We start from the raw sequence: 11,777 nt of genomic DNA, 5'->3' as shown, positions 1-11,777 counted from the left end.
CTTTCAAAGTGTTCTAAGAAGGCCTCGGTATCATCGCCTGCCTTGTAGGTGGGGAACTTTCTGAGATGGGAAGCGGTACCTGGAGAAGGATTGCTAGGGTTGGTTGGTATATTCTGCTGAGCCCTTGCCTTCTCCATCTCCAGTGCATGCTTCCTCTCTTTCTTTCTCCTCCATAGCTCTCTTGTGGGCAGCTTCCTCTGCCTCCACCCTGGCTTTTTCTGCCTCCACCCTGGCTTTTTCTGCTTCCATCTCCAAGCGCCTTAAGGCCATCTGTCTATCATGCTCTTTTTGTTTCTCTTCAGCTTCGAATCTGGCCAGCTCTAGTTTATTAGCTACTTCACTGGTAGTCGTTTTCCTGCTTTCTTGTGCTTAACTCTAGCTATACCCGAGAGTTAGGGGGGGAAAAAAAACAACTTATTAATTTCCCTGCAGGAGGTTAACTATCCTGCCTTTAGGTAGAGAAAACTCCAGCTCAGAAAAGAAAAATCCCTTTGTAAAAAAACTAACACCTCTGTCTCCAGGCAAATAGACAGAAAACCCTCTAGCCCTGCTCTCAGCTTAAAAAAACCTCTTCAGATCTGTGCTTTTGGTTCAAAATGATTTCTGGTTCAAAATGATCCCACCGCTCTGCCACCATGTCAAGCTTCCTTCCCCACTCTGAACTCTAGGGTACAGATATGGGGACCTGCATGAAAGATCCCCTAAGCTTATTCTTACCAGCTTAGGTTAAAAACTTCCCCAAGGTGCAAACTTTGCCTTGTCCTTGAACAGTTTGCTGCCACCACCAAGCGTGTTAAACAAAGAACAGGGAAAGAGACCACTTGGAGACGTCTTTCCCCCAAAATATCCCCCCAAGCCCTACACCCCCTTTCCTGGAGAGGCTTGAGAATAATATCGTACCCAATTGGTTACAAAATCATCAAAGACCCAAAACCCTTGATCTTGGAACAATGGAAAAATCAGTCAGGTTCTTAAAAGAAGGATTTTATTAAAAAAAGAAAGGTAAAAATCTTCTCTGTAAAAATCAGGATGGAAAAGACTTTACAGGGTATTCAGATTCAAAACACAGAAGATCCCCCTCTGGGCAAAACCTTAAAGTTACAGAAAACAGGAATAAACCTCCCTCTTAACACAGGGAAAATTCACATAAAACAAAAGATAAACTAATCCGCCTTGCCTGGCTTACCTATACTGGTTGCAATATTGGAGACTTTGATTAGGATGGGTTGGAGAAGATGGATTTCTGTCTGACCTCTCTCAGTCTCAGGAGAGACCAACCACATAAACAAAGAACAAACAAAAGCCTTCCCCTAGCCCTGGAGCTGGCAAATGTCACTGGGAATAGGTCAGTAAGGGTGGTGCAAAGGTTAACAAACTACCCAAGGAAGGGGCCAATTTTCCATCTCTTGAAGACTTCAAGTCAGGACAGGATGCCTTTCTGGAAGAGGTTTTCATCAAACACAAAGTATTCAGTGCACTACAATGGTAACTGGACAAAACTCCATGGCCTGTATTATACAGGAGGTCAGACTAGATGACCTAATAATCTCCCCCAGCCTTAAAATTTATTGATCGACAGAAGGAAGGACTAAGAACATGCCACTGTGTGTTTTATGTTCCTCAGATTTGAACACCAGCATTTCTTCACAGGCACTCCAGCAGTGTGCCCTGTGCCAGCTGTAGCTTTAAATGAATTGCGGAGGGATTAGTTGGAGCAGCCTGGCAGAGCTGTGACACGAGGAGTGGTGCACGTGAAACTGGAAGGATCAGGTATTCCTCATTTCAGTGCTGAGTGGTGTAGGCCGTGTCAATCAAGGTGCACAAGTGTGTGTTCTTGCCACAAGGATTGTCAGCAGGCTGGTGCATACATGCCAGTTTGTGCTCCTGCGCCTGTGCTCTGTTCCCAAAGTATTCTGTAGAAAGAAGGGTAGAGTGCTAGTCTATGTGTCATTCGCCTTTCGGGCAAAGTTGAGGGTGCATTGTGAACCTTAACTCTTCATTTCCCCTTCTAAGAACTGAGGAGACAGGAATCCTTACCCAGCGAGGTCACATTCTCATAGCTCTCCTGCATGATGTCTCCACAGAGGGCTCTCTGAGCAGGGTCCAGCAGAGCCCACTCTTCCTCAGTGAAATACACAGCCACATCCTCGAAAGTCACCAGCCCCTGAAAGAGCAAGAGCCCACCACTCTGCATCTGCTGCCCAGTGACAACCCCACCGTTCACAGGAGAGGAGGGCCAATCACATGGAAACTCTGGGAGGCAGGCAGGATCCCACACCCTCCCCATCAGAGCAGCCAGGAGGCATCGGGGTGAGGGGAGAGAGAGCCCCTCACCTCTTCTAGCAGACAGAGATGGCAGGGGTCTTCACATTCAACACTCACCTATCAGCCAGAAGTGGATACAGGAGATGGAGCCCGCAGCAGTGTCCAGGGACAGCCTCCTGGTAGGAATCCCAACACCCTCCCCAATGCCAGCAGTTGGATGGGAAGGGATTGGGTGTCTTCCCCGGCCCTCACTGTGGGTTGCCCTCTGGCTAGTAGGTTCAGACTCCAGTATTGGAGTCTGGTACATTTCCCCAGCCCAGTCCCGGGGGGTTGTTTCCTGCTGGACCAATTAGGGAATTTCCACCCACAAACCCCATGGGTCTGTTGATAGAATCTAGGCCCCACCGTAAACAAATCCCAGCAGGTTTGTCACACCCTGTCCCCCTCCCTTTCTCCACCCTGTGTATTTCCTGCCTCCTCCCACCTCCTGACCACTGCCAGATACACCACCTCCTATGCATTTACTGCCCTTCTCCCGCCAACAGGAACCCACCAGCAACTCCCTGATAATCCCTACCTGAGCTGGCTCCACAGCAGCCATTTCCCTTCCCTGGTCCCTGGAAGGATGGGATGTAACGCTGCGGCCTGTCAGGGCAAGAAGGGGACATGTCAGAACAGCACAGTAACATCACATCACAATTCCCCCTGGCTCTTTCCCCGCAGACTAATGTTCTCGACTCTGTCATGCAAATAAGAGAAATATTCAAAACAAAAGTAGTAATGGGGGGGGGGGGGCTTTAACTACAAAGACACTTGTTAGAAAAGGAATTCAAACAAATACAAAGTGTCCAATAAGTTCTTGGAATATGTTGGGGACACCTGTTTGCTTCAGAAGATGGAAGTAGTAACCGGGGTGGGGGGCATTTTAGGATTGATTCTCACTAACAGGTGGGAATTAGTCAGGAAATGGAAGGTGGAAAGCAATATGGACGAAATCGTTCATGAAATGATGATTTTGTGATTCTAAGAGAAGGAAGGCATTAGAGAAGGAAAATAAGGACAACACACTTCGAAAAGGCAGACTTCAACGAACTCTGAAAACTGGTATGTGAGTGTGACGTTTCCCTCCATATTCTTTATGAAAATATGCTTATGAAATGAATACGAGATAACTGAAATGTACTTTGTGCAAGATGGGTCTTGTAAGAAAATGGGTCATTGGAAAGGTTATAATTTACGGACTGTGATTGTCCAATTTGTGTGCATGTATCATTTCTGTATCTGAAGTTAGGAATATTGACAAGGTATTTGTATTTCAACTATGCTACTTTGGGTGAAGCCCACTGCTAACACTTCAGTTACAAAAATGGAAAAGCCAGACAGGGCGGATGGGCCACCAGCAAGGACTATGGACTGTGAAAAGGCTCCATACTGCTACTGACTCCTGGACACTGTGATACTACGAGTCAGGTGGTCTTCTCACCAGATACTAAACATTACGTGGGACTTCTTGTAACTTTGCACTGGAAGGGAAGGGGGAATCAAGTTTGGGAAACAAAGGATTCCCACCTTATGTAAATCCTATTTAAGGGTGAGGAGGTAGGCAAATAAAACAACTCCTCTCCATGGCCTGTCTGCCCAAGATGAAAGACTGCTAAAGCCACCTGCAGGGAAGGCGGGGCGGGGGGGGAGTCCAGACTGAGACAGAAGTCCAGTCTGAAAAGAACTAGAACTAGAACTTTGAACCACAGAAACTTTGCAACCTGCGTAAAATAAGATTTAGGGTAAGAAATTACATTGTGTAACCGGTTTTTTAAGTATATTGAGCTTAGCTTGCGTATTTTGCATTATTTGGTCAATAATCTGGTTTGTTCTGTCTGTTATCTCTTATATTCACTTAAAATTCACCTTTTGTAGTTAATAAACTTATTTCTTGTTTATAATATAACCCAGTTTATGTAATTTCTACCTGGGGGTGGGGGTGGGGGAAGAAGTTGTGCATATCTCCCTCCACATTGAGGGAGGGGGGCGAATTTCATAAAACCTTTGGGTCTGTTCCCCTTAAAGGGAGTAGGCACCACAGTGTTGGGGCAAGCCCCTAAGGCTGAATCTTTCCAGAGCGGATCTGTCTCTCTGTGCAGCTGGGCATGGCCCTGCCATGTACTTGGCTGGAAGAGGCTTGTGAGCCTAACCCAGCCAGGTAAAGGGCACCCAGGCTGCCAGAACAGGCTGCCTCAGTGGCACCCCAGCACATCAAGTGACACCCCAAAGGGCCCAAACCCATCACAGTGAAGTCCCATGGGAATAAGATTCTAAGGAGAATAAAGCTCAGGAGAGCTGGCAGGTTCTTAGAGACAGCACTAAAGGAGCAACAGCAAACTATCACAATGCGAAGGAAAGACAGAAAGAATAGTAAGCTGCCATTATGGTTCCATTAGGAGCTCTTTAATGACCAGACAATAAAAAGGAATCCTACAGAAATTTGAATCATGGACAAATTGCTATGAATGAGTACAAAAGAACAGCACAAGCATAGAATCATAGGACTGGAAGAGACCTCGCGAGGTCATCTAGTCCAGTCCCCTGCACTCATGGCAGGACTAAGTATTACCTAGACCATCCCTGACAGGTGTCTTATCCAACCTGCTCTTAAAAATCTCCAATGATAGATATTTCACAACCTCCCTAGACAATTTATTCCAGTGCTTAACCACCCTGACAGTTAAGAAGTTTTTCCTGATCTCCAACCTAAACCACCATCGCTACAATTTAAGCCCATTGCCTCTTGTCCTAGCCTCAGAGGTTAAGAAGAACAATTTTTCTCCCTCCTCATTGTAACAACCTTTTATGTACTTGAAAACTGTTATGTCCCCTCTCATGCTTCTTTTCTCCAGACTAAACAAACTCAAGTTTTTCAATCTTCCCTCATAGGTCATGTTCGCGAGACCTTTCATCATTTTTGTTGCTCTTCTCTGAACTTTCTCCAAATCTTTCCTGAAATGTGGCACCCAGAACTGGACACAACACTCCAGCTGAGGCCTAATCAGCACAGAGTAGAGCAGAAGAATTACTTATTGTGTCTTGCTTACAACACTCCTGCTAATACATCCCAGAAAGATGTTCGCTTCTTTTACAATAGTGTTACACTGTTGACTCTCATTTAGCTTGTGATCCACTGTGACCCCCAGGTCCCTTTCTACAGTACTCCTCCCTAGGCAGTCATTTCCCATTTTGTATGTGTGCAACTGTGTGGCGGTTCAATGACAAGACAGAACACAGCTTTTAGCAAGCAAGCAGGCTGGTCTCTGCTAACGGGCTTCTGCCTGTCAGCTTTCCACCTTCCCCTTTATTCTCTCTCTCTCCCCCCGCGCATTACATTCTCCAACAGATAAAAGGAATACATTGGCTTTGTTTAACATTCTTATTTACCAATTTCTATCTACCGCATTCCTTGCTCTCGGGCCTTGAGCCCAGTCCTGGGAGGCTTCCCACGGTTCATATCATCTTGGCGAGATTCCAAGGTTGATGCCCTTGAAAGGAGCTGTGTGTGCACTACTCCTACACAACACTCCGGGTGTGCCCTGAATGTTGCCAAGCGCATAAACCTTTATGAATCCTACATCCCCTCCTTTTTTGTTTATTTGTGCTCGGCCATCTTATGGTAGCCATCAATTTGCATTTGCAAGCCAATTAACTCCCGGACAGACAAGGTCATAACTCGTGGAGCCTGCCAGGGCGGGTCTCGACAAAGCCTTAACAAAAAGGAATACATTGTACACAGCAGCAGCAAAAAATAAGCTTAAAAAGGTAAAGTGTGATTGGCCGGGCCCCAATTAGCCATACTAGAGTACTGGGAAGAGAGGTTCGAGTAAGCGGCGAGCATCATCTCATTCCCAGTTTCCTCAGGGTGATGACATACTGGAATAAGGCACGTACCTAACAATTCTTCAGCTGCTACAAAATCAAATAAACAAAAGTGGGTAACATTTGCTATTGAAGCCAATCTTTCCCATAGGTTATATGTCATTCGGGCCTGTAACGGAGAAAGCGCTCCCGAATCAACCCCTCCAGGAAATAGCAGGCACAAAAGGCATACAATCAGTACAGAATTAGCAGTAATTTGGGCAAGAATTGCCACAAACAAAGTCTCAAGAGTCTCTGGCTGTTGGTTTGCTGCCAGTCTTCGTTGAGCCGCGGCGACCAATGCTTTTACTGCTCCGCATGTCACGGGCTGGCTTGGGATGCTACGTCTCTTCTGTTTCCGTCCCGCCGTTGTCGACCCGGGAGGCACCGCGGTCTCCTCCAAGGTCAGCTGAAAATCCGGTATGGGGTTCGACAGCCCCTGGTGCCATGCCATGCTGTTTCAGTGCCGGTCGCACACACCGGGCTGGAACCCACAACAGTCCTGCAGAGAGAAACACAGCAGCATATCCCCAACCCCAAGTGATTAGAGGTACTGGGCCCAGCCACTGCGGATCGGGCAGCTGATGGTAATAGACACGCGGTCTTTCCATTTGTGAAAATGCCGATCCGTGGGGGTCTGCTCATCTGCGTTCAGCGTTAAATTATTTAAAGTAAACAAAAGGATATGCAGTTGTTGCTGAATGTCTCCTAAGATTCTGAGACGCAGCTCCCCTTGTTTTAATTGTTTGTCAAGCAAGGTTTTTAGCGTGCGATTTGCACGTTCAACAATAGCTTGGCCTGTTGAATTATAAGGGATCCCGTGTTTGAGACGGACGTCCCATTGGGCACAAAAGATGAAAAGTGCTGTGGAGCAATAGGCTGGGGCATTATCCATTTTTATCTGGCTCAGGTGACCCATAACAGCAAAACAGGCTAGCAAATGGTGAATAACTTTGGGAGTGGCTTCCCCACGCTGTGGGGTCGCCCAAAGGAACCCCGAATAAGTATCAACGGAAACAGGTAAAAACGAATAGGGGCAGAATTGTGGCACGTGAGTAACATCCATTTGCCACAGCTGATTCGCTGCGGTACCTCTGGGGTTAATGGCATAAGAAAAGGTAGGGGCAGCAGCGGCACAGTGGGGGCAGGAATGAACAATAGAACGTGCATGATCAGCAGGAATATGAAACTGCCGGGCCAAGACAGAGGCAGACTGATGAAAAAAGGAATGGCTTTCAGTGGGGTCAGAAAAAAGGGAATTTACCTGACCACGTAACGCGCGATCAGCGCGCGCATTGCCTTCAGTGAGTAGCCCAGCCAGAGGGGTATGACTGCAAATATGAGCAACAAAATAAGGGAAATTATGAGTGGTGATGAAATACTGTAAGGACAAAAACAGGCGAAGGAGGTCCGCATCGACCTGAGGGGTAATAAGGGCAAGGGGTAAATAATCAATTACCTGATAAACATAATGTGTGTCCATGATCAAATTAAAGGAACAATCAGCAAAAAATTGAAAGGCCAAAATAACAGCAGCTAATTCCAAGGACTAGTAAAGCTCTCCAAGCGCTGTGCATGCAAATATTGTTGTACAAGTGAATGAAGCGCTTTCAGCTTTTCTAGAGGGAGGGGCCACTGGTCAATCCATATGGGCTCTAAGGATTGCCATACCAATGGTAATGTGGATGGCAAGGTGGGTGAGGGAGGATTTTGGGCCATTATATATTAATATCAAGGGTGGTGTCCAGCTTTGTAAGTAAATCACGGCCCCAAATATTGAGGTGGACAGGGAGTACAAAAGGGCGGATTGTAGCAAGGGCACAGCCTCCTGGTTTAGAGACCGTGACCCAAGACAAACTTTGGCGCCCAGGTTTGCTACCCCCGATCCCCCACAACTCTTTAGAAGGAACTGTTGGCCAACCGACTGGCCACTCCGGATCACGAATCACCGTAACATCAGCTCCAGTGTCCACCAACCCTGTAAAAGGAACATCATTTAAGAGAAGTGTTAACTGAGGTTTTGAGGGGCAGACCGACATTGTCAGAGCAACAAGTGGAGAGGACGTATTGTGAGACGGTGACTGAGACAGCGTCGATCCAAAGCCGTTCCCGCCCCGGGTTCGATCCTCTGCGGCTGGCACCTGATAGGGGACTAAAATCAATTGTGCAATTGACCGTCCACGCGGGAGCGATTGCGGAAGATGAGTCCACACCTGAACCTTAATAATGCCGGTGTAATCGGCATCAATGACCCCGGGGATGACAAAAAAGCCCTGTTTCCCAGCATGAGAGCGAGGGAGAACGAGACCCACAAAGCCGGCAGGGAGAGGTCCCGTCACCTGGGTAGGTATGGCGCAGACCTCCCCTGGCTGCCGAAAATCAGTGTCCTCCTGCATGATCAAATCAAGCCCTGCACTTCCAGCAGTCGCCGCCCTCATAGAGTCTATGGATTTTAAGGCAGAGGAACGGTTGTCTGAGTGGAAAACACCCCCATTTGGCCCTGCGTTCGGGGGGGACCCGCCGCGCGGTTTCCCGGCCCGCTACGACACTGATTAGCCCAGTGATAGCCCTTTTGACACTTGGGGCACTTCTTTGAGGGTCGGGCGGGCGCCGTCGATGAGCGGCACTCCCGCTGAAAGTGACCCTCCTTACCACAGCGGTAACAACGCTTCCCCTCTTTCCCGGTTCTTTTCAGGGCGGCAGCCAGAACTCCAGCTTTATGTGCTTGGGTTCCGATGTTTTGGCACGCCCGCAGCATGTCCGACAGCTCTAGAATTCCAGAGGCTTGTGCAGCCTGGAGAGCACGGCGGCAATCCTCGTTCGCATTTTCAACCGCCATTTTTAACAGGATCTCCTGAGCTGCCGCAGGGTTATCCACCTGTCGGAGGATAGCCTCCTGCAATCTGTTGGTAAAATCCATACAGGACTCTGATGCACCCTGACGGATACTAACAAAGCTTTTAGTAGGCCTGCCCGAATCTGGGACCTTCCGGAAAGCATGCTGGGCGCAGGCGGAAATAATGGGGAAGACGGCCTGAGGGAGTTGCGACTGCAGCTGAACGGTAGCAAACTGGCCCTCCCCTGCCAACTGCTCATAAATGACACCTTGCTCTCTATATACCTGGGCTTGGCGTTCCGCCATCTGCCGATACTCACTAAGCCAAATAACATACTGACTGGGCGTCAGCATCATGCGCAACAGCGCCTTCCAATCTTCAGGGATCAGGGTGTACCCAGTACCGAGCCCTTCAATGAGACCACGCACATACGTGCTAGTCAGGCCGAACTCGCGAATTGCTTTCTTTACCTCTCTGATCACCGAGTAAGGCAAACTGACCCAGTCTGCAACCTGGTTGCCCTGGCCATCATCCTGCCAGGTCACCGGACAAACTGAGACCAGATCAGCCAGCTCCTCTGCTGTAAGATCTGAGCGAGTCTTCGCTGCGTGAACCATTTGTTGCACCAGCGAAAGCCTCTGAGCAGACGCAGACGACCCCCCGGGGGGCCCCGGAGCATGGGGCCCCACGGGCGGAGGGCGATCACACACCGGCTCCGGTGGGGAAGGCCAGGGAGGCGGTGGTAATAGAGGCACTGGGGGCGAAGCAGGGGGAGGGATGGTTGCAGGAGCGGACGGGGGTGGCGGGATCGGCAGCCCCTCTGTTGGCGCGGGAGAGGGTCTTTCTGAGGTGACACACCGTGTTGCATCGGTAGGAGGGGGGGTGGCTGCAGGAGCGGACGGGCGTGGCGAGATCACGAGCCTCGCGAGGGAGGGCCTGTCCGGGGCGACACGCTGTATCGCGTCGCGGCAGAGGTGCCAGGCATGTAAAGCCTGCACGGGCGCCCGAGGCTCTTCATGCAATGTCTGGCCCAACCGCTCCCAGTCCGCTAGCTTAAGGGTTCCGGCTTCAGGGTACCACGGGCACTGGGCACTCACCTCCTGTAGCAGGAGAGTGAGTTCTCAAGTGGGGCAGTCATGCTGAGCCTTATGCAGCAAATACTGTAGCTCATTGCGGTGTTGCACTTGCAAAGCAGAGAGGGAGCTTCCCATACTTACCACAACGAAAAATACTCACCGGGATCCGCGAAGCGGATGAGTGACGCATCTGAAACCCTTGCCGGGCGAGGTGAGTGCTGAGGGCCCCACGTTTGGGCGCCAGTTGTGGCGGTTCAATGACAAGACAGAACACAGCTTTTAGCAAGCAAGCAGGCTGGTCTCTGCTAACGGGCTTCTGCCTGTCAGCTTTCCACCTTCCCCTTTATTCTCTCTCTCTCCCCCCGCGCATTACATTCTCCAACAGATAAAAGGAATACATTGGCTTTGTTTAACATTCTTATTTACCAATTTCTATCTACCGCATTCCTTGCTCTCGGGCCTTGAGCCCAGTCCTGGGAGGCTTCCCATGGTTCATATCATCTTGGCGAGATTCCAAGGTTGATGCCCTTGAAAGGAGCTGTGTGTGCACTACTCCTACACAACACTCCGGATGTGCCCTGAATGTTGCCAAGCACATAAACCTTTATGAATCCTACACAACTGATTGTTCCTTCCTAAGTGGAGCACTTTGCATTTGTCCTTATTAAATTTCATCCTATTTACTTCAGACCATTTTGTCCAGATCATTTTGAATTTTAATCCTATCTTCCAAAACACTTGCAACCCCTTTAAAGTGTATTCGCTATGCTGTTACCTAAATCATTAAAGAAGATATTGAACAGAACCAGACCGAGAACTGATCCCGGTGGGACCCTGTGACGCAGCAGGGAGTGGGGAGTATTGACCTGGGAATGTTGCAGGGGAGTTTTCCTGGTACTGTCCTCATTGGGGATGGAAGACTTCCCTTGAGGGAAGATACCTGAGCATGTAACATGAGAGCCCAGGATGGGGGTTGGGACCAGGTGACACCTTCTGCCCAGGAAACTGGACAAAGGCTGGAGGAGGAGGAGCTGGGGGAGGTTGGGTGAGACGGCTGGAGGGGTTTTCAGTTTGGAGTTGGCTGGGAAAGAGGAGGGAGCCCCAGGGCTGGGGTCTAATCTCCCTGCCCCCAAGAAGGACCTGACTGAGGGGTCCTGTTGTCTGTACCTACAAGCTCGGTTCTGGACTGTGTTCCTGTCGTCGAATGAACCTTCTGTTTTGCTGGCTGGCTGAGACTCACAGTGAATCCCAGGAAGTGGGGGGTGCAGGGCCCTGACTCCCCCACCCTACATGACAGACCCCACTTGATATGCCCTTTCAGCTTGACTGTGAACCACTGAAAACTACTTTCTGGGGACATTTTTCCAACCAGCTATGCACCCACTTAATGGTAGTTCCATCTCAGTTGTACTTCTCTAGCTTGTTTATGAGAAGGTCATGCAAGACAGTGTCAAAAGCCTTACTAAAGTCAAGATATACCACGTCTACCGCTTCTCCTCTATCCACAAGCTTGTTACCCTGTAAAAAAAAAGCTATTAGGGTAGTTTGACATGATTTGTTCTTGACAAATCCATGCTGACTGTTACTTATCACCTTATTATCATCTATGTGTTTGCTAACGGATTACTTAATTATTTCCGGGGAATTAAAATAAGCTGAGAGGTCTGTAATTCCCTGGCTTGTCCTTACTCCCCTT

The 11,777-nt window shown here is 49.0% G+C and overlaps 1 long non-coding RNA gene across 1 annotated transcript; it reads right to left on the bottom strand.

Annotated features, from left to right (window-relative positions):
• Window positions 1–5,575: 5,575 nt before the first annotated feature.
• Window positions 5,576–10,690, bottom strand: LOC141976527 (uncharacterized). The gene is made up of 3 exons (XR_012636119.1): window positions 10,242–10,690; window positions 7,433–7,499; window positions 5,576–6,670 (listed from the first exon to the last, which is right to left on the bottom strand). It is a non-coding gene; the product is annotated as an uncharacterized LOC141976527 (long non-coding RNA).
• Between the last annotated feature and the right edge of the window lie 1,087 nt (window positions 10,691–11,777).

This window comes from Natator depressus, chromosome 23 (genome assembly GCF_965152275.1).
Source record: "Natator depressus isolate rNatDep1 chromosome 23, rNatDep2.hap1, whole genome shotgun sequence".
In the NCBI taxonomy this organism is placed as follows: domain Eukaryota; kingdom Metazoa; phylum Chordata; order Testudines; family Cheloniidae; genus Natator; species Natator depressus.
Note: the sequence above shows the minus strand (reverse complement) of the source record. Positions and strands in the feature narration are given on the sequence as shown.